Source organism: Chlamydotis macqueenii, chromosome 1 (genome assembly GCF_036417535.1).
Source record: "Chlamydotis macqueenii isolate bChlMac1 chromosome 1, bChlMac1.mat, whole genome shotgun sequence".
In the NCBI taxonomy this organism is placed as follows: Eukaryota; Metazoa; Chordata; class Aves; order Otidiformes; family Otididae; genus Chlamydotis; species Chlamydotis macqueenii.
In genome coordinates, this window is record NC_141556.1 from 139,577,141 (window position 1) to 139,599,408 (window position 22,268).

General features: G+C 37.3%; 1 protein-coding gene across 1 annotated transcript in view; it reads left to right on the forward strand.

Moving 5' to 3' along the window:
• NLGN4X (neuroligin 4 X-linked) overlaps positions 1 to 22,268 on the forward strand; it is a 186,402-nt gene that overhangs the window by 13,513 nt on the left and 150,621 nt on the right. The window contains exon 2 of the mRNA XM_086768294.1: positions 20,125 to 20,208. The gene's annotated coding sequence lies outside the window, so the exon portion shown is untranslated. The remainder of the gene's footprint in view (positions 1 to 20,124; positions 20,209 to 22,268) is intronic.

The following is a 22,268-nucleotide window of genomic DNA, read 5'->3' on the forward strand; positions in this document are numbered from 1 at the left end:
CTGACAAAACCCCAAACCTGCAACATCCTGCTGCAGAAATGCACAAAATGGCCGCTGTGGGAAGGAGAGGAGAAGGTGGGAATGTGAGCCGTGCCCGAATACAGAATCAGGGTATAGCTCCAGCCCTCAGACTGGGAAATGTTTCAGAGTTCTCTGATTGAATGTAACTGAAGTCATACCAGGAATCACTCTGCCTATCCACCATGATTTTGAAGGTAGTAAATTGACTTCAGCCCTTTTATTTTTCCTGAGCTGGCAGCCTAGAGACATAGGAAAGAATTCTCATTCTAGATTTTGATTAAGTATTGTTACACAAAGAGTGCTGGGACAGGCTTATATACACAGAGATTTATTAGTGTGGTCTAATAATGAATGTTACTTTAGGCAGAAAATACAAGAAAAAGAGGAACCAAATAGGAGAGAGGAAAGAAAAGGGCAGACTCTCCCTAACAGCAGGCCAGGAAAAGCAATAGTAATGGTGGGAAGTCCCTAATGAGCACTTTTCTCTGGTGCAGCAATGAAGATGATGAAATTAATGGCTTTTTAGCCATGCTTCTCCTCTCATACTGTATAGTCAAGACCATGTGAAAATTCACACTGGTTGTTTCAATTGTTGATGCTCTAGTGCTGATTGGAGTATGGCAATTTTTAGGTTCAAGTGTTGCATGTTAGTTATTAAAATTTATTATTGGTCAATATTTACTAAGTATTTAAATGACTTATCTGGTTTGCTATGCACTGTATTTTGGTTTTCTCTATTATAAACTAGAGTTTGCAAAACAAAAGGTAAGGAGAGCTGGTGCAGAAGGGTGGGCAAAAGAGAAACTGTTCTTACTGTCGTGGTAGTTGTTTCCACGATTGCCTGCCATAACAAAACTGTTGGGATTTGCAGTTGCAAGACTGTGAGGATAACAACACAAGACATAGAGACTGAAAACATCAAGGGAAAAAGAAAAATACTGCTCAGGAGGCTCTGGAAAACACTGCCTCAGTGGCTTAGGGGAAAGCTTACAGAGCTGTGAATTGCAGACTAGATTGAGGTGCTAACACACTCAAGGCAAAATATGCCTTAACAGCATTTGGAAATCAAAGATTCTTATTATATCACTTAAGCTTAAAATCAGAGATGTGGAAATTAGGATCATGTAGACTTAGCTTAGAACTTTGAATAATGCCTTTTCCTCAAAAAGGGAAAGTAGAGGAATTCTAAGGGTCTTTTTGTTTATTTAGCTTGCTCTAGGCAAAGGCATAGTGTATCAGTATAATACCTTTATTTTTAAACTATTTAGTAATCTTTCAAGACCAAAAAATAGAAGTGAATTTACCTTATGTTTTGGTATCTTCATATAACTAGAACCAGTATTTGTTTATACACTGTTTCAAAGTATGAGGTGACTTTGTATTCCCTTGTAACTTCTAGTATTTCATAAAGTGTCCTTTGGAAGGAAGGATGTCCTCTTGCCTAAGACTACATCATTTATTGAACAGTTATTGCCACAGAACATTCAGATGCACTATGGCTTTATAAATTATCACAAGAATTGCCTGATAGCCACACTACCCGATGCCTCAAGGTATGCCAAAATACAAAATCTAGCCACAGGCATTAACAACATATATAGTGATTGCTGTCATATCTTGGTGCTATTCCCAGAAATGTCACATTCAGAAGGCTGTTCTTTGAGGAATGATGTTGCAGGATCAGATGGCTGAATTCATTAAAAGCTGAGCTGCCACAACAGGGAATACAGAGTTATCCTTGATGATCTGGGCTTTTGTAGCGACAAATAGCGGTGCCCACAGAATTATTTGAGCTGGATACCAACTGATTCAGTCTTCCAAACTAATCTCAACAGTGGCAGATTTTTTTTTCATCACATCTTTAAGCCTTTTTTTTTTCCTGTATGCATTGAAGGAATGCAGAAGTTTCTTAATAGTCCAAGTAACTACTTTAGATGATGAGATCAGTTGTTCAGTGTTTGAATGTTTCAGACTAGTTTTTCTTAGCAGTTGGCTGATACAAACTGAAGAAGCTGAAAAGTTGTGACTGTGTGGATTCTGGACTTTTCTGGTAAAACAACTGGGAAAAAACCCCAGCACCACGAGCCCTCCCCTAAAAAGCCCAACCCCCAGAAAACCCAACAGAAGAACCTCCTTTATTTTACCATATGTCTCATTCATTAGCTGTGGATAAAAGAGGCTTGCAGGGCTGCTGCACTGTTTCCCACTGTGAACTGTATGTGGGTAAGGCTGTGTTTAAAAACGTGTATCAAACACCTGTTGAATATATTACACAAACTGGGAGAGCTAGGAAGGAATGTATTTTATTTTTAGGTCCACATATTTTAGATAATAAATTCATTCTGACATGCACTGAGCTGTATGACAAAAATTTTACAGTGATTTTTTTTTTTTTTGTACACCTGGTTCAGTAAAGATTATTTTAGTATGAGACACCAACAGCCTTTGGATTTCCGTGATTTCCCTCCTTGTGAATGAGCCTCTCTCTCTCAAAGATGTCACTGTCAGATCAGTGAGAGCTCTATCTGTCTGCCAGTGTCCTTGGTTTCCTAAATCAGGCTTTTGTACCACTAGTTTAGCTCAGATGCTACTGAAAACCAGTACCATAGTTCTGAATCTCTTGGAAATGCAGTGGGTTTTGGTTGCAACTAAGAAAAAAATATAACTAAGCTTAACATTTGTTACTCTTCTTTCAGTCTAGATACTATCAGATGCTGACCAGATTAACTGTCTAGTAGGGTCATTAAAAGTGTATGCAGATACTTGGTAAGATTTTTTCTGAAGTTTTTAAGGGAACACCTTGCTTGAGCCCCCTGTGGAACAGTTCATCTTGCATACCACAGAGGTCTGCTTTCAAATCGTAGATAGTTGTGTGCAAACAGGTTATTCTAGGCTCTTATTGCAATTTCTGAGAATAAATAAGATCTTTGCAATGTAATTTACCTTTTTTAAGGTCTTCTTTAGAATGAGATTAAGCACTTGTGATTAGTGTTCATAAGTAATACATTAATTTGATCAGGTGAAACCTGATCATTAAATGTAAATGTGATCTTGGTCAGTTTACATTGTTCTACAGACTGTATGCTGTTGGCTTTCCTGTTCTAAAGCCTTGTCTGAAATACTGGTGTTATTTCTGGAGCAAAGGTCCCTTACAGTTGTGTTTTATCGTTATTTCTGTTATATAAAGCTGCAGGTCTCCTTTTAACATAAAGGACTGCTCTTTTCATGGCAATACAATTCTTGACATTTGGCCATTTGTGTCATTTTCAAATATATTTTCCTTATGAAGGTACAGGATTGTTGGATGTCTGCTATGCTTGAATGCCGTTAATAGTCGAGGCTCTAGCCTTAATTTTAGGTTATTACTGCACATATCAGAGGCCTGAATGATCAGACTATTTTCCTTTTTGAACTTTTGCATGCTAGAAGGTTTTTCAGAGTTTGTTGTGGGTTATTGGTGTCAAGAAACCTCATTCTTCCATCTAACACTGTCATTCAGTGGTTTTAGTTATATGTGAAAAATAGAAGCTGCTCAGTTATGATGGATGTAGATCATTATGGATGAAAGAGAGTATTTTATATGCCAGTTATCTACAAGTACATTCTATGTGAGACATACTCTTGATAAAATGTGTGGAGGTGTTTCATAGGGTTTTCAATTATTCTGAATTTAAAACGGGTGAACAAAAATTATAGTAGGCATAGAATCTATTGGAACTAATTATAATGGATATGTTTTATTGTGACTGACGTTTAAGGACTCAGACTACCATCTCTTATTTCTTTGTGAGTTTTGCTCACAAAGCAGAAAACTGTGGAGAAGGCTGCATTTTTTGAGGGTGGTGAAGTGCAATGTAGAACACTTACATTAGAGGACTAGGTTCACAATACAGTCACTGGAAATTTCATAGGTATTTCAGAAGGAAAATATCCACATGAGTTATTTACCTAAATGAATTTATATCAAGATATGAAATTTAAACTTCCAAAAGCAGCAACAAAATCAGGAATTTCCATTTCTAGTTAACCCTAAATGTTCTAAATCACGAATTTTTTTTTTTTGCCATTATGAATTAATTGCAATATGAAAATTTGGAAGCAGAAGACTAGCACCATTATTTATAATAATGGTTGAGCATGTTATGTAACTCTAATTAATGACAAATATTTCAATTCTATTTTAAAATTTTACAGAAGCATACCAATCAAGGGAATAGCTACTACAGTGGTTGTTGCAGCACAGGTCTGTCAATTCAGCAACAGTTAATATTCTCAAATGAAAAGAATGGGACATGTTTGGATTTTTTTTAGTTGAAATTCATGTTAAATATTATTTTTCAAATAAATAATTATCAAATTCTAATAAAAAATAGTATGTATTTATATTCTTCAGCTCTTTTAAGTGTTTTATCATTTTTATTGCCAAACCAAAGATTGTATGTATCCACTTGATAATCTTGAATGGCTTTTATGAATGGCTTTTTTTTTTTAATGAGTAATTAAAAAAAAAAAAAAGAAACAAAGGAAAGCTCCAAATTCTAAAAATATTACGATTTGTACTGCTTCATTTACTGTGAACATCTGTCTCTTGAATACCAGCTAGGGAGGTTTTTTTTTTGTGAGGGCATACATTCCAGTCAGATTTTTGAGTGAAATAGTAACATTTCTTTGTGTGTAGTTAATCAGATAGCGACAATTTCTGTTTACATGTTTGGAAGTGCTTACATAAGAAGAATCTAATCTCAAAGGATCTGTGTTTTCTATAGACAGGATATTTTCTCAATATCACAAGTTCAGTTTCAACTTCTGAGAATATTAGTAAAAAAAATGTAAGGCCTTCCCTAAGATAATGCAAAGGTAAGAGATCTATTAAAACAACAACAAGAACAAGAAGCTTTTGACGTGATATCCTGTTGCTTACTGAGGGGATTTAATAATTGAATTATTAACTAAATTCAGCTGATGACTACAACAAAGGCATTTATCACTTGTCCATCTGTGAGTCTCAATTACATCTTAGAGAGGTTAACAAAAAAAAAGAATGAAAAAGAACTGCCAACTTCAATGCTTTTATGTGTTTGTAGTATAGATTAGATATTAGTGGAAGATCTCGTGTATTTGTAAAAACTTCAAATTATTACTTGCTTGCAGAATATCTTTGTTAGCATAGTTACCTATGGTGAGAAAAAATTCTACAAATAGGCAATTACTTTTTGAAAAATAACATACACAACGTTTGGAGTTTGCAGTGCTCAAGAAAGACAAGGATTTTGTTGCTGCAGTGGCTTGACACCAGAGGGGTCTTTTGAGGTATTAGTTTTTCAAAGCTTTTGAAAATCAAGCCACTTAGCTGCCTGATGTGAGCTTACACTTTATCATTATTCTCCATATTAATATTGACCACACATCTATGTTTCTGGAGTCTATGTGTACTGACGGTAGTACTTCTACACATATTTTGCAGCATTGTGCAGTGCATGACTCCAAGTTACTTGGGGAGCTGGACTTAGTACACATACCAGCACAGTGACCTGGCAGTGTTATTCAACCCTCCAGGTGCTGGGTGTCCTCTGACATTCAGCTTCTGGGACCTGAGCTATTGTATTTGCACTGCACTATGGTGTAGCATGTGATACACCGGTTTGGTCAGAGTTAGCTTTGTTTATGTAACTCAGGGTATATCATCAGTTTTTATAGTTTCTTGAGGTGAAATTTGTCTTGTGGTTTGCAAAGTGGCAGCAGTTTTGCTTTTGTGAAAGAGACTTCAAAAATATGTTTCTCTTTAATGCTGTACTTGAATCATTGAATAGATATTGCTGTCACAGCCATGCTCTTAGGTGTGATTTATAATTTTCCATTACCAGCTACCACTGAGTACAGTTGCCTATGTCCTGTCAGAATTTCCTCCAAAAATTATGTGTCCAATAGGCTGCAGCCAAGTATGAGACATGGATACTTGTACTGACTTCTGCAGTCTACTGATCTCATGAGGACTCTTATTGACTTCAAAGGGCTCTGGATCAATCTCTTAGTTTCTACTGAAAGCACCTGTAGCCTTTCTTCGATTTTAGGAACTAAAGTACTAAAAGGCTAACATATTCATTCATAACTCATTCACTCCTGAATATCTCTATTCTTCCAAGTAACAGCAGGGCAGAGAAAAGCAATTGGCTTCTCAACCAGATAAGTGGAAAGAGAGTGGAGATATTGGACTCATGACAATCATAAATTTGTTTGTGTTATGACCTGTAATCAACAGTGTATGATATAACCAATTGCTATTGCAGGCAGGAGATCTAAAGATGACTGACAGCCTTGAACAAGCAAGGTCTAGCTGAAAACAGAATGTTCTAAATACAGAACAATTACTTTATATATAGTTCTACAGTGGAGAATTTTTTTTTCATTTCTCACTCTGATGGGAGATGAGAGAGGATTTATTAGACTTTTGGAAAGCTTTAGAATCTTCAGGAAATAGTCCAAGACACTGGAAACATTTTAGGCAACTTAGTTCATGTAATGGAGTTTAAATAAAACATACTGATATCCTGCCCTGGCAAAATTTAAGGGCTTTTGTTATTACTGTGTTTGTTATTAGCTTGTTCAATTAATTATTCTGCACTGTCTGGTGCTAATTTTGGAGAATTCTACATCTAATAGCTAATAGATTCAGTTAGTACATGGAGTGATTGATTAGCTGAGTATTGAGATAATCCAATGTCAGAGACTCATGCTTCTCTTATGGGTGTTCTAGGAATCTGTCGTCACTGTTAACCTTTATCTAACATTTGCTATGTGGTTCACTTAACATAATAAAACTATAATGAATGATTAAGTTATAATTCATGAACTTAACTTTCTGCATTTGACTTAATTCTTAGTAGAAACATCACACAAAATGAATTTATTACACAAATATCTTTTGAATATGTCAGACTTATCAAAAGGATTTACGGCCACCTTCTCACCTGTTATAAGTGATTTGAAGACAGCCTCAAGTCATCAAATGCAAGGAAGGCACGTAGAGTTCTCTACTAAATTTTTGCCTCAATGATTGCTTGCTTAAGGAACTTGTGAATTAGTTTGCTACAGGAAGAATTCTTAAGTGGGTGTAAGTATAGATAGGGAGATACTAGTTTTAAAAGTGAAGATAGTATTCAAAACCAGGAGATGGATGAAGGGAAAGTTATTACACCATTGCATATGTTCTGAAGGTTCATAGGCATATGGTAATTTTTTTTTATTCGCTTCTAGCACATCCAGCAAGTTAAGAAGATGAAGCGAGAGAGAAAGAATCAAAATAATTTGGACTGTAGAAGATTATAGCAAATGGCAATAATGACTTGAATGCTGATATGCTTTGTTATTCATGTTATATTAGTCTGCAGGTATAATTCAGAAGAAAAATATAAAGCACTCAATTTTAAAAGCAGCATATTTACAGTTGCTTAGGAAAAACAGATTCTTCCAGCTTGTGCATGCAGAATGTTAAGTTAAAAAACCCATGTAATTTAATTTAAAATCATGTAATTTAATAATGTCAAATCATAAGAGGAACAAATTAAGATTGCTTTAGTAAATTCAGTTCAACTTTTGAATTCAAAACTGCGCAAAAATGAATAACATTCTTTCAATTTTATAACTTTTTCTGTTGATTTTTGTATGGTCTTCACATAATATTGTACATTATAGGAAAAGAATGGAAAACTAAAACCCATACAATGCTAAGTACAGTATTTACCACACCTGCTGCAGAACACCTTCAAGTCAAACTTACAAGACTCAACAAGGCCTATTGCCACTTGAGCTACAGGACTTCACATTGTTCAGCTTACAGTAGAACAATGTGGTAGTGACGAGGGAGGTTGGACTGCTAATGCCAAGTCCCAGTTGTAGAGGGAACCTAGTTGGGTTTTCTGTCACAAAAAATCCATCTCACCCCCTGTCCCTGCCTCCTTTGCTTCTTGAGATCAGGGAATGGGGCTGGTCATGAGGTTCTTGTCAAGACAGGATCCTTTCTCTTTTAGTCTCCTCGTGCACTCCAAATATAATAATAATGCTGGTAGCAGCTGCCATCGTTGCTGTTATGTCACATTTTGGCTGTAAAAAAAGATACACATTTTAAAATATTTACTTTTTTATATACTGTCATTTTGGTAAACTGCCAAAACTTGCCTGAAAACAGATAGTGAGAGAAGGGAAAACTGATAATTTCAAGTACAACCCAGGTAAGCCAGAATGGAATTTAATTAGAGGAAGAAAGATTTCCAGGAAAATACTTTTCTCCTCATTGAATTTGAGGGAAGAGAAATGGGAACCTTAGATTTAAATTCTCCATAATTTTCTGTTCTTGCTCTTGTTTTCTCCTCATTGAATTTGAGGGAAGAGAAATGGGAACCTTAGATTTAAATTCTCCATAATTTTCTGTTCTTGCTCTTTGTTACCAAAGTAAATTCTGACTGTGTTCAGATTGCAAGCTAGAGTAGGATCTGGAACAATTGGGGCAGACTGGGCTATGGGCAGGTTGAGCCATGATCTGGAACTGCTCTGTAGTCCTTTTTACTGCCCTCTTCATGTTTACTCCTACTTTCAGTTATGTTATCTGTTGGAAGGAAACTGCATATACATAAAAAGGAAAGGAACTGGGATTTTACTAGGAGGCCTTGTACTGTAGACAACTGTGGGAATGAGGCCTAGGAGAAGATGGTAGAGACAGAGCCATTAAGCTGTAAACTTAGAGGGACTCTCATAACACTCATGTGAAACACAGTCTTGGGGGTTTCAAATGTGTTCGCTCACAAGGCTATGGTCGCCAGATAAAGATTTAAGGGCTTTTCTTGGCAGGGAGGCTGAAAGAGCTGTAAGGGTGCCTACATCTCGTTTCATGTATTGAGTTCGTTGTAGTGCTGGAATAGGATGGAGCTGTTTCTTTCCCCTTGTTCTGACTCTGTGACTTTCCATTGGTAGGCACGTGATTCTGTATCATGATTTAAATCCAGTGGGAAAGAGTTAAAATAAATTTATTTCCTTGTCTCTTTTGAGGACAGAAAAACCCCTGGAAATACAGGACTAGCAATCCCTGTTCTGCTTGATTTGAATCAGGCTTTTGCTCAGTTTTGCATAAAAATATTCACTCAAGATGTGGGAGATTATAGTTCAAGCTGGTCTTCAGTTGCTAATACCAAGTGATACTGCTCCATAAGGAGAAATAATGATCTGAGTAATTGATGAAGCGATTCACTGGCATGAATTAAGACATAACCAAACACTGAACATCTGCTATAACCTTTGCAACAGGAATTTGGCTTCTTTGACTCAGGCAAGACTCCCATTTTGATGGCATATTCTGTCTTTCTTGAAAAAGGTACATACATTTACAGATCACAGAAGCACAGAATGACTGACTGGAGATTGGAAGGGACCTCTGGAGATTATCTTGTCCATTCCCAGTGCTCAAGCATGGACACCTACAGCTGTTTCCCCAGGACTATGTCCGGACAGAATTTGAATATCTCCAAGGAGGGAGGCTCTACAACCTCTCAAAGCAACCTGTACCCGTGCTTGGTTCCCCTTGCAGTAAAAAAGTGGTTCCTGATGTTCAGGAACCTGTGTTTCAGTTTGTGCCCATTGCCTCTGGTCCTGTCACTGTGCATCACTGAAAAGACCCTGGCCCTGTCCTCTTTGTACCCTCCCTTCAGGTATTTATAAACTTTAATAAGATCCCCCTAAACCTTTGTCTGCTCATCAAGCCCAGACATCATCAGCTTCTCCATGAGGATCTTATGGAAAACAGTGTGGAAAGCCTTACTGAAGTCCAGGTGGACAATATTCACTGCTCTCCCGTCATCTACCAAGCCAATTGTTTTGTCATAGTTTATCAAGTTCACCAAGCATGACTTGCTCTGGGTGAATCCACGCTGACTGCTCCTGATGACTACCTTGTCCTTCCTGTGCCTGGAAATGGATTCTAGGATTAGTTGCTTCATTCCCTAAAGATCTCAATTAAGAAAAAAATGTCTAGAGAAATCTGTCTAATCAATACCTGGATGCTTCTAGCTACACGGGCTGTTTTTAAAGACTGCTAAGATGATCCTATCAGATTATTGTTGCACTTTGGGTTTGTTGCTCTCTACTGCCCAACACCCTCACAAATTATTTTTGTGTTAACATTGTTTGTACTTCACCAATCATTTTGAGATAAGGAAGGAGGCTGGACAAACATATGCAATGTCCTTGCATTCCATTCCATTCTGTTGCTCCTTAAATTGTGTTGGTTGTAGTCCATAGGTCTATATAAGATGTGACTATGTATGCCTCTAACTTGTGGTGATGATCTCTACACCGCTAAAAACTACTTAGAAGAATTAAATTATACAATACCTTTTGGAAGGAGAAGGGGCAAGTGATAGCAAGGGAGATAAAATGTCAAGGTAAATGAAAGGGAATTATGCCTCAATGTTCTGAGGCTATAGTACAGTGATGACCACCTCTATATATTTGTTGCAGTTTGAGACGTTTATTTGCATCTGATGATTTAATGCAAAATGCTGAGAGATGGAATCGATAACCTCATTGCTCCTTCTTTATATAATGCTTTCTACTAGGATGACAGCCATTCTTATTTTATTTCATTTTTCATTGCTCAATTCTAAGAGAAGTTATTGTGTTAAAATTTCAGTTAGATAATCTCAAAGTTTAGCAAGGTTTGTAAAGAGAGTTAACATCACTCATTTTGCCAACAGATATACTTGAAAAAATGACAAGTTTCTGGATACAGAAGACGGTTGCCTAAGGGACTGAAACCAAAGCAGCAAAATTTACACTGAACACTTGCTAGCAACAAATGTTCTGAGCATTACTTCTGAAGGAAATGTAGATGGAACTCCTTTCACAACATAATTTATCTATCAATTAGACAATTTGATAGGCAGCACCTCTGTAGCAGGTATAGGTGCTAAGTAGGTAGCTCAGTCATGTAAAAAACCGTGAAGATAGGTTATAAGAAAAAATTAGGTCTTCTTCAGAGAAAAGACATAGAGACAATAATAAGGTTCATATCTCTGTGGAATCTGTAATTTTGCGTACTCATTGGAGTTAAGGGATTTAGTGCCTAGGTTTATTTCAGGTTTTAGTTAGTATGGATGGAGAAACAGGAAATGTTTCAGTAATAGAGGAATGTTATAAAAAAAATCAGTGGTAATCAGTTGTTTCCATTCTTGACTGATGGCGTGACTTTATTTTGCTGCAGTGTTTGGTGTGGGTTTTTGTTTGTTTGTGTGTTTGTTTGCTTTTAATCCACGTAGTTTCCATGAAGATGGCGGTAGAAAAATGTATCATGGGCTTAGGAGGTGTGGATTTTGGTGATTCTGTTCCGGGTGGAATGATGGCCTCCACAAGGATATTCTCCTCATTTGTCTCTCATCAGGGATTTGGTTAAAGTTGGATTTTTTTTTTTTTCTGTATGAACAGTTCATTTGCAGTTCTGAACTTGGTAATGTTGTATCATGGCATCACAGGGTCCAGGAGCGTTGGGGGCTCCCCATGGTAGTTCAGGGCACGGCCTGGCAGTCAGGGCCCATCCCACCTTCAGCCAGGAGCAGGGCAGCTTGGGGCAGCCCCAGCCCAGGCATTGAGCACCTCCTTGGGGACAGGGGTGGGCGAAGGCTGGGCCAGGACATGGACCCATGGGTGGGCCTGGCTCAGTGGAACCCATGGCTGGACAAGGCAGGGCAGGACTGTGGGGAGCTGAAGATTGGCCCTGCTGCAACGTTGCTGGGGCAGGAGCTTATAGCCCCAGCATATGACGTGGGGTCCTGGGCTGTGAGCAGGGTAAGGGGAACCCCAGGGAACTGGGCAGGCACAGGCACATATCACTCACTGTGAGTGATATGGGGGACATGCTAGGCTGCAAGGTTTTCTGCAAATATTTGTTTTGGAGATGCAATACAGGTGGGCACATTCTCTGGTTTGATTTACTAACATTTTAATTTCATTATAGAGAACTGGGAAGCACTATGAAGGTGAAAATGGATAAGAGCTCAGAAACTCTTCAGCAGGGCCTGTTGTGATAGGACAAGGGGTAATGGTTTTAAAATAGAGGGAGGTAGATTCAGAATGGACAGTAGGAAAAAAAATGTTTACACTGAGGATGGTGGAACACTGAAACAGGTTGCCCAGTGAGGTGGTGGATGCTTCATCCCCAGAAATGTTCAAGGCCAGGTTGGATGGGGCTCTGAGCGATCTGATCTAGTTGGAGATATCCTTGCTCCTTTGTCCTAGCTTTGGCAGGGAAGGAGTTAATTTTCCTCTCAGTAGCCAGTGTGTTTTGGATTTTGTATGTGAAGAATGTTAATAAAAACACTGATAATAAGAGTTGTTGCTAATGAGACCAAGGACACTGTCCTGCTTTCCAAGTCTCACTCACGTGCAGATGGAGGAAGCTGGGAGAAAGACAGACAGAATAATTGACCTGAACTGGCCAAAGAGAGTATTCTATGCCATAAATGTCATGCTCAGTACATAAGTGAGGGTTGCCAATGGGAGGGGGCATCTCCATCTCCTGTCTCTCGCTGACATCTCTCTCTCTACCTTGCTGAATCGCTTTTGCTTCTTTCTCGGTTTCGTTTCCATGATCGCTGCTCAAGACAGGCTGTATCAGTCATTGGGACATCGGATGGTGAGAAACCATGCATTTTTAATTTTGTATCTTTTAGTATGCTTACATTTTGTTATTATTGTCATTTTCCTTTGTTATTCTAGTGTCGTAGTTCAGCCCCAATTGGGACCAGACTACACAGTCTCTCTCTCACCCTCTCCTGCAACCCTCCAGTGGGACAGAAGAGAGAATTCGTAAACAACAACAACAAAAAACAAACAAAAAAAAAACCAGAAAACAACCCCATATGGGTTGAAATTGAACAAAAAGTAAATTTAACAGCAATAACAGAAGAAAACAAAACAATGGTAGAATACAAATACAGTATAATGAGTTACAACAAACCTCCACACCCAGTTTCTTCTAAGTAGCAGGAGACTCCCATCAGCACCCTCCTCACTTATATACTGAGCATGATGTCAGATGGGATGGAATAGCCCTTTGGCTAATTTGGGTAAATTAACCCCAGCTGTTAGCTAATTAGTTAATTATCCCAGCTGGGTGCCCCAGCCATAGGGGCCACCAGCTCCAGTTCTCCTCCCAGCTCAGGTGAATATTAACTCTATCCTAGCCAGAACCAGGACATCTAGTAAACTATCTTCATCTCAACCCATGAGTTTTCATTTCTTCCCAATTCTCTCCCCTATCCTGCTTGGGGAGGGGGAAGCTGAGTGAGAAACTGTGTGGTGACTGGGGCTAAACCACAACATCCTTGCAGGGTGGTTCGACTCAATAACCTTTAAAGGCCCCTTTCAACCCCAACTGTTCTATGATTCTATGAATCAAGAGAAGGATGTCTCAGAACTTCTGGCATGTTGCTGTCAGTCGGGTCCCACTGCATTGTATCCCTGGCAACTTCTCAGTTATATTGACACTACACTGGAATAGCCTTCCTGTGCATGTCCTGTTGATCTGAAAGATGTTTAAATAGTATAGGAATGGAAATCTTCGCAGCTGGATAGGCGAAGATGTGAAGTGCAGGTAAATTTTGGTGTGATGGCTGGGATCGCAATTTCTTATAGTGCATTTTTGGGGGAGGGTGTATGTAAAAGAACTCAGTAACTTATATTTTGACTGTGCATTAACCAACAATGATAGTATTTGGCAAGTTATTTGTGTAAGGATAAAAACTTTTTCACTTATGAGAGGATTCCCATGTATGAATTTTCACTGAATGAATTTTCAGTCATTCTAGTCTTTCTGGCTATGAAGATTTTAAGATAATTTATTCCTGAATTACTTAGTCTCTTAAAAAAATCATATGACAGAAAGGTAGGTATGTTTATCAGAGCTTGCTCGTGCCCAGAGGCGTATATGATTTCATCAAGGGTAATTGCTTTACAAGTAATAGCTTGGAAGTGACACATGTACTCAACATTACCTTGAGCATAGTGAGAGCCTTGCTGTAATAGTTGTTTAAGTGCCTTTTGTTACATTTCTTGCTGTTAGTTTCAGAAACACAGAAATAGTATTAAAGGCCCAAGGAGACTTAACTATATACTTGAAGTGAGGACTGAATAGATGATCTGAACTTCGTGCCACTGGGTGGATTTTTCTGTCTTCTATTCATCTGATTCCCTATCTACAGTGTCTGAAAGCTGTACCTTGACAAGCTTGAGGGTTATTATGTGGAGCTCTTGCTGTTCCAACTGATCTTTAATTTCAGTATTTCTCAGCATGGTCTTGAAGCTCTCTTTGGATTCTGTTCCTTTAACTTCGGGTTTGTCCTTAATCTTTTTTTTTTTTCCTTTCTTTTCTTTGGATTGGTCTTTTCCCTTCCCCTTTCTGCCATCTTTATCCTTTAGCTATATTTTGTCCTCCTTTTCCTCCTCCTCCTTAATCTCAGGCTTGGCCTTTCTGTTATCCCTGTCTTGAGAATCAACCTTTTCTTTTGACACAGAACTGGCACTCTCTCCCCTTCTCTTTGACCTTAGACTTAGCCTTTCTTATGTCTTTCATTTTTACTATGTCTTATTCAACATCCTTTCTTGACATGGCTACTTTCTGGCCTGGAGTTCCCCTAAGGGGATTTATCATTCCATTTACCATTCAGAATTTCTTAACACGGCAATTCACTCTCTTCTGCATGATCAGCATTTCTCTTGTGTGTGGTGTTGTTTTGGGCTCAGACTTCATGAGTTTAATTCTTCCTGACTTCTCATGGCACTTTGGAAATTCTTCAGAAGATTTCTTTTGTTTTGTTTTGTTTTGATTCAAATTGAATCTAACATCTTTGTTTCCAGCTTGCTTGTTGTGTTTTGTTGTTTGTTTCTTTTTTAGTTTTTTGCCTTTTTTTTTTCCTTTAGCATATGTGTTTGGTTTTGTTGGTTTTTTTTTTTTTTTTAGAGCTTTTCAGATTTTTGACCTATAGTATTAAATATTAAGTTTTTTTTGTAACTCGTTGTACTGGTATTGTCATCCTTTAGATTTCCATTTGTTGGTGTTGCAAAAATCTTAAAGTTTTCTAATGAAATATGTATTTTGTGCTATTCAAATATTTACCATCATCATTCTTCTGATGAGAAGTTTTTAATCTATCTTATCTGCTGTATCACACATGATATCTTTGTTTTCTTAGGTAGTTCACGGTGATTCTGATGTAGCCCACATGAGAAATGAATCTGTACTTTGCCAGTCTTATTAGCAAAGATTCATATCTAAATATTTCTGAAGACAATAAGATTTTTCAAGAAATGTTAGTACTTTTTCAAAAAAATAGAGACCTCTGAAATTCTCGTCCCTTGTTCCTAGCTGCCACCATGCCTTACAAACAGGTTCCTTCTCCCCGATCTGCATCCTGTGGAGATGGCCTTAGCCTTTCCTTTTCTGGGTTATTGTTCTGCTGCTGCTGCAGTTGTATGCTTGGTAGCAGCTCATTTTCTCTGAAAAGCAGTCTCTGGTTGTTGTTTGTGTTAGGCTGTTCTGCCTGCTCTCTCGGCTCATCTCTGGTCTCTGCTAGGGTTTTCCTTGACCTTGTAGACCTTGCCACAGATTCATACAGACGTTCCTATTCATTCTTTTTCTTGCATTTTCTCTCTTAAGCCACCTATTCTATGAGATATTCTAGTTCCTTGTGGTTGAGGATACAGTCCCTCACCTCTGACTTCAGAAGAATGTCAGTCTATTTCTCCTGCTTTCTCTGAGTGTACTACTACAAGAGGATCCTTACAGGACAGGCAGGAATCAAGACCAGAGGCACATGTAGGTTCATAGGTTTAGCTATTTAAAGCAGAAAAAGATGAGCAGAGAATCATGAGGGAACAGTAGCACTGTCAGAGGGAGAAAGAAGCAGCACAGGTTCCACCCTATATTTCTGATCTGCCTGAAGACAAGGAATACAAGTTGGAATACATTCATTTAGAGGGAGTACATGGGTGAGAGGCTTTATGACTCCTTCTGGTGTGCTGCTTTTGATTAAAGTTGAAAAATGGGTCCCCAAAATGGGAGTTTTTTCCTTGTTGGTGAATTTCCTCTCTCTAGGCAAAGAGCGACTTAATGCACATTTAGCAACAGAGAAGTTACTTTTCACTGCCTTTGCATTATTTGATACTTAATTACATTTGGCTTAAGTAAAGAAAATAAGATGCCACCACTCATTTCTTAGATATCTGTAAGCTCAGTTCACATATGTGAAGAGTGGGTTGGTTGTTTTCTTACCATAAAGCCCACACTCTTTGACTCATGGAGATAAATAAGCCTTCTACCATTTGGGATGTCTGTTTTTTCCCAGCAAATGCAGAGGAAGCCTGAGGTCAGATTTAGTTATTTAGCTTTCAAATACCTAAATTAAGGGAGAAGTTTATTTCATTTGCCTGTCTCTGATACTCGTCTAGCTGGTCTGTGTCCATTTCCTGCTGTGAGATCTACCTGTAGCTGGGTTTCTTCTTGTGAACACCTTCTTCCTCTCAAACTGTCCAGGAAATAAATGGTTGAAATAGCATCATTTCTTATCTGATATTCTGACTGCTAGTCTGTTGATGCTGAGAGAACATCGCAGAACTACCCAGATGCATTTACCCATTGCTTAGTCAGTGTTTTTGTATTTATAGTTCAAAAAATTTGAATATTTAATTGTTTCAGAATGTGTCGCTAGGTATGAAATTCCTGAATTTAACAGTGGAGAGAGCTTATTATTAAGATGTTAAAAAGAAAGAACTTGATATGAAACTGAATCAGTGGGGAAAAGTATGTAAACAGTGTAAAAGATACAGATGTAAAGTTGTATTTAAAGATCCTAAGATTGCATTTAAAGTGGTATGTTTTCTCAGAAAGACTTAATGAACCTGTCTGCTCAAAATGAAGCTAATTAGAATAGTCCAGTCATTATGATTAATAAAATTGAGCATCAAAAAATAAAAAAATATTTTTAGCCTCTATCTAGGTATTGCCAAGAGCTGTCAGAGAGACAAAGATTTATTTCTCAGGTGAAGACTAAGATAACTCTGTAAATATAATGACAGAACATCAGTCTTAGTTTCTTGTTGTTGTATCGCTTATAAAATCAGAGACTTTTGATAATTCTGAGAAATAAGACAATTAAGTAAGCTTAAACAGAGTAACATTAGAAGAAGGGTCATTGTAGCACTGTCAGATTTAAGTTACCTATGAGTCTGTGGACTGATGAAAAAAAACGTTTCAAACTTCAGGAAAATGTGCTTAGAATGACTGCCAAATTCTCTTAATATTTGTATTAAAAATTTATAATTATGAGGAAATCAGTTGACACAAATATGGAGATAAAATTACACTTAAAAAAATATGTATCTATACAACATCTGTGTTTTGTCATAGAATTTGACTACTAGTCTTTTAACGTGTGTGTCCATTCTTCCTGATGCAAAGGAAGTGCAGTATTTGCAGTTGTTTTTTTGAGAGCAATTGCCTGTTACAGAGATAAAGTCTAAACATGATCTGCAAATGGACAAGAGAGAACAGTGTGGCTTACTAGAATATGTAAAGTCTAAACTATAATCTAGTAATCCACAATTAAAATCAGTCTGGCAAGGACAATTAGAAGATCTCTAAGACAAATTGAAGGTGAAAAAGATAAACAGGTACAAAGATAAACTTGGAAAACTTAGTTCACAAATAGCACTTTCTTCATCCATTTCTACACTTTAAAGCTGGAGACTGTTTTGGTGCTATGGAGAGACAGTAAATACAATCCCTGTGTTTACCACTAAAGCTGAGGTGAGTTCTGTTCTCTGCCTGTAGCAGAAATTAAGCTAAAAAGGCTGCCAAAATAAAGAAATGCAAGTTTAAAGTAACTGAGAAGGGAAGCTGTATTAGCCTTTGTGGATTTTCACTGTCCAGCCATTCCTTAAATCCTTCCTTATTTCTTATATCACCTACTACTGTTGGAAAATTGGAATGACTGTCAAAGTCTACTTGAGCAGTGAAATCTCCAGTAAAAGTGCCACTGTCATGTGGAGAGATTTAAGACATTTCCATAGCTTGGAATAAAGATAATCCTAAACTTCACCATCTGATTCCTCAATGGGTGTGTATGAAAAGCTGCAGTGTTGCCAGGCTTCCCTTGCAGCAAGTGTCCAGATGGACACTTTCACAGTTTAGCTAGAGTGTTTCACACTTCCCTTATTCATAAGGAATTTTGCTTTGCTTCCTTATTTCTGAATTTCTCCTTTTCAGATGTATATTGAGGTAGTCATCCGCTGGTGTTTATTTCTAATTTATAAAGATAATTACCATCTTTACACAGAATTGAGGCCTATGTTTGCAACTGTTTTAGGGAGTGGTGTGGCTGTAGTGAGTCAAAACTTTCAGGAGAAACAGCGTTCAGTGTGGTTTCGCAGAATCTCCCAGTAGCAAGTGTTAAAGCCTGATTTCATTTACACCATTAATTTTAGTCAAAAGTGAAGTCTAAAATCTTTTTTTTTTTTTTTTAAAAATGGTAGGAGAAAATTTTCAGAAAAACAAGATGTAAACTCAATGTGATGATCCTTAGGATCTTTATTACTAAAAACTGATTTGTTTCTTATACACATACTTCAGGAGAATGTGTTTGTAGGCATGTGCATTGTTTGTGATGGTAGTCCATACTTTATCAGTTATCTGGAAGTTATGTCTGTTCCTGCCGATGAATAACATGCAGATGGACCTTGAAAGCCATATGAGTTTGTGAAACATGTTTGTCAGCTTATTGCAGAAGTGTTTCTACAGTGTTAATAGGCACTATACTGTGGCCAAATGCATTGTGTGAGCCAGTCCAGAGGAGGATCACGAAAATGATCAGAGGGCTACAGCACCTCTGCTGTGAAGAAGGGCTGAGAGTTGGGGTAGTTCAGCCTGGAGAAAAGAAGGCTTCTGGGATTTCTCATAGTGGCCTTCCAGTACCTAGAAGGAGCCTACAGGAAAGGTAGAGAGGGACTTTTGAGAAGGGCACGTAGTGATAGGACAGAGGGTAATGGTTTTACACTGAAACAGAGTAGATTTAGATAAGATATAAGGAAGAAATTCTTTACTGTGAAGGTGGTGAGGTGCTGGAACTAGTTGCCCAGAGAAGTTGTTGATGCCTCATCCTTGAAAGTGTTCAAAGCCAGGTTGGGTGGGGCTTTGAGTGACCTGGTGTAGTGGAAGGTGTCCGTGCCTATGGCAGGGGGATTGAAAGTAGGTGATCTTTAAGGTCCCTTCAAACTCAAATCATTCTATGATTGTTTGACTCCCCTGCAAAATGTGTGCAGCTATAAATGCCTTAAAATCAACTCTGCTGTCCTTTGAGGGAAGAGAAGTATTTCAGCTAATACAATCTTGGAACCTATGCAAATTGCTTGAAATAACTTTCTTAACACTGTTAAGGTTTGCAGTATCTCAAGATAGTCCTGACAGAAGAGACTTTTAGTAAATATTAATATTTAGTCTGTCTGAATAGTCTATTGAAAATTGATAAACTGTTGGTAAACAGTCTGTCCACTGAAATGTCATTTGAAGTATAAGCGATTGTTTTTGAATTACCCATAGGAAAGAATAAGTAATAGTCAAATGTCTTTAAAATTTTTGAATATATGTATTTAATATATTTGAATTTTTATATTTTGTATTTCCGTATGTATGATATATATTCAGAGAAGTATTTGAAACCCAGGGTTTTTTTGAGCAATATTTTTTCCTTCTTTTTGTTGAGAAGTATTTGCCTGAGCTTTTTTCCCAAGAATGCATACTTTTTGATATGTAGGTTTAAGAATAATTCTATTTTTGTAGCAGTGATCAATCTACAAAGAAAAAGTATTGCTAATAATTTTCATGACAGAAGTCAATACACTATGGTCAATGTATTTATTCTCTGGATATCAATATTATAATTTTTCTAATATTGAAAAACAGCATTACAAGTGATTTAATAAGTAACTTTTTGTTCACCATTTCTGACTCATAAACATGCATCTTTCTTCTTCATTTATTAAAGAGCCCTATGTATTTCTTCCTAACAGGAAAAACTTCTGCTGAAATTAAAATGACATCATGCTGCCTCCTATGGGGGAATTCTGAAGCCTTCTCAAAAATACGACGCAGTGGTAAGTACTAAATGTATGTCCAGAAAAAATGTTCTTTTCTGTAAAAATGTATAAAAGAAAGAAGGATAATCTCTGTTGCTGGTGTTCTTAAGTGTGTTTGAAGTATGTATGTATTCATAAGCATGAATTTGTATTATTTTTCTGTTCTGTAAGTATTGACTGGTACTAATCAGTTTGTAGCTGAAAGACATGGGATTAAACTTGGCTGTTGTGACAGTGCTACTCTGTAAGGTTTGAGGTGTCCAGGCCACACTGTACCAGATATTGCTGACAGTCTTCAGTTTGCAAAAAAAGATTGGGTTCCAAAGTTCTTATGGGGCTGTTGGTTGCTGTTTCATGTTGTTACCATAAAGACCTATGTTTTCCTCTAATTTTATTAGTAAAATATGAGATAATATACTTCAATATATAGTGTACACACAGATACCCACATAGATATATGTATACATGTACATATACACATATATATATAAATTATATGAATATGAAATATGTGACAAGTTTAGAAATCTATGCAAAGAATATATCCTATTTATACAAGACTTTAGATTAATCTAGTTACCATTCTTTCATACTGTGCCTGATACAGTGATTAATGAGAAGGGAAAGACATGTACAAATGACCAGAAGAGTTTATCTGATGCATAGTTCTTCCTTCTCGCTTTGTATGATCTATGAACTTTGAAGCAGATGTGCCTTTTTCTATAATCGTTGCACTAGCTGCAGTACAATGACGTTTCAATTTAGTGTTATCGTTGTGCCCTAAATTCAAGGAGAAGGAATAGCAATATATCTGATGTGATAATAAAGTTGTGAATAAGCAATAATTCAAAGTATGACAGGTTAGTTATGAGATCTGAGGGTACCATTATGTGAAGTGTAAAAATCAGGCAAAGAAAATAACAGCTTTGAAAACTCCTGTGATTTTTGCATCACTGAACCACGTTTATTCCAATTTGTAGCAATTTAAATGTAATTGAATAAAAACCACTTTATTAACAGGAGCCTGTTTAATAGTTTAGTGTCCATGCTGATCATGATCATAGCTGAACTCTTATTGGTTACTATAGTGAATAGTACACATATGCATGAATACCATACATAAGATTCAATTACTCACTCTCCTCAGAGAAGTCATGATATTTTTTCAGGAAAAAGGCAAGTAACTGTTATGAAGAATACAACGCTGATATAAAGAATACAAAGCTGAAGCCAAAGTCAAAATAATAACTTACTTTCTTTAGAACTAGCAATGTGTGGTAGCTTTACATTGTCTTGCACTAGAATTAGCCACAGCCACGTTCCAAGAGGAGCGAGAAAGTCTTAGCTGAAGATCTATCACAGGACACTGAGATAAAGCACAGAAGCTGGGGAGAGGAGTCTGAAGGGGAAATTAAGGGATGGTGTCTTTTTAGTTTTTGGTGTTTTCTCAGCATTTTGTTTGTTCTTCTTCATAACACACAGAGGGAGAGTCAGGGAGAAGGAGAAGAAAGGGAAGCAAACAAAAAAAAAAACCAGAAAAGTGAGATAGAGTCTATTGATGTCCTTCTTTTAACATCAGAAGCCAGCTGTGCCTTTTGAAAATGTCCTTGTTGATGTGAAGTGATAATTAGACTATACATAAAAAAATGCAGGAGAGTAGAAAACAAAGTTTTAAATCTGTGTCAAATTTATTTCAGCTTCCCTACTTGCAAATTTCCTCAAGTATGTGCAGCCACAAACATATATGTTCAACTGCCAATCCAAGGTACTCCAAAAATACACAACAGAAATATGACAATATATGTTAAGAAATTTGTTATTTTGTCTGGAAAAAGATTGTATTCTTATGATAAGTTTTTCAAGAGACAGATTGAAATGGATCTGAAGGCTTTCAGGAAAATGTACAACCCAAGCCAAGCTAACTTTGAAGACGTATTTGCAGCAGACAGTAGGGATTGATTTGGATGAACAGAACAACTCTGAGAGTGGTGTGTATGATTATCAGTGTTGATTCAATAAAATAACTAGGTATGGTAGCTCGGGCAGATTGTAACTATGACTTTTGCTATATTGTACTC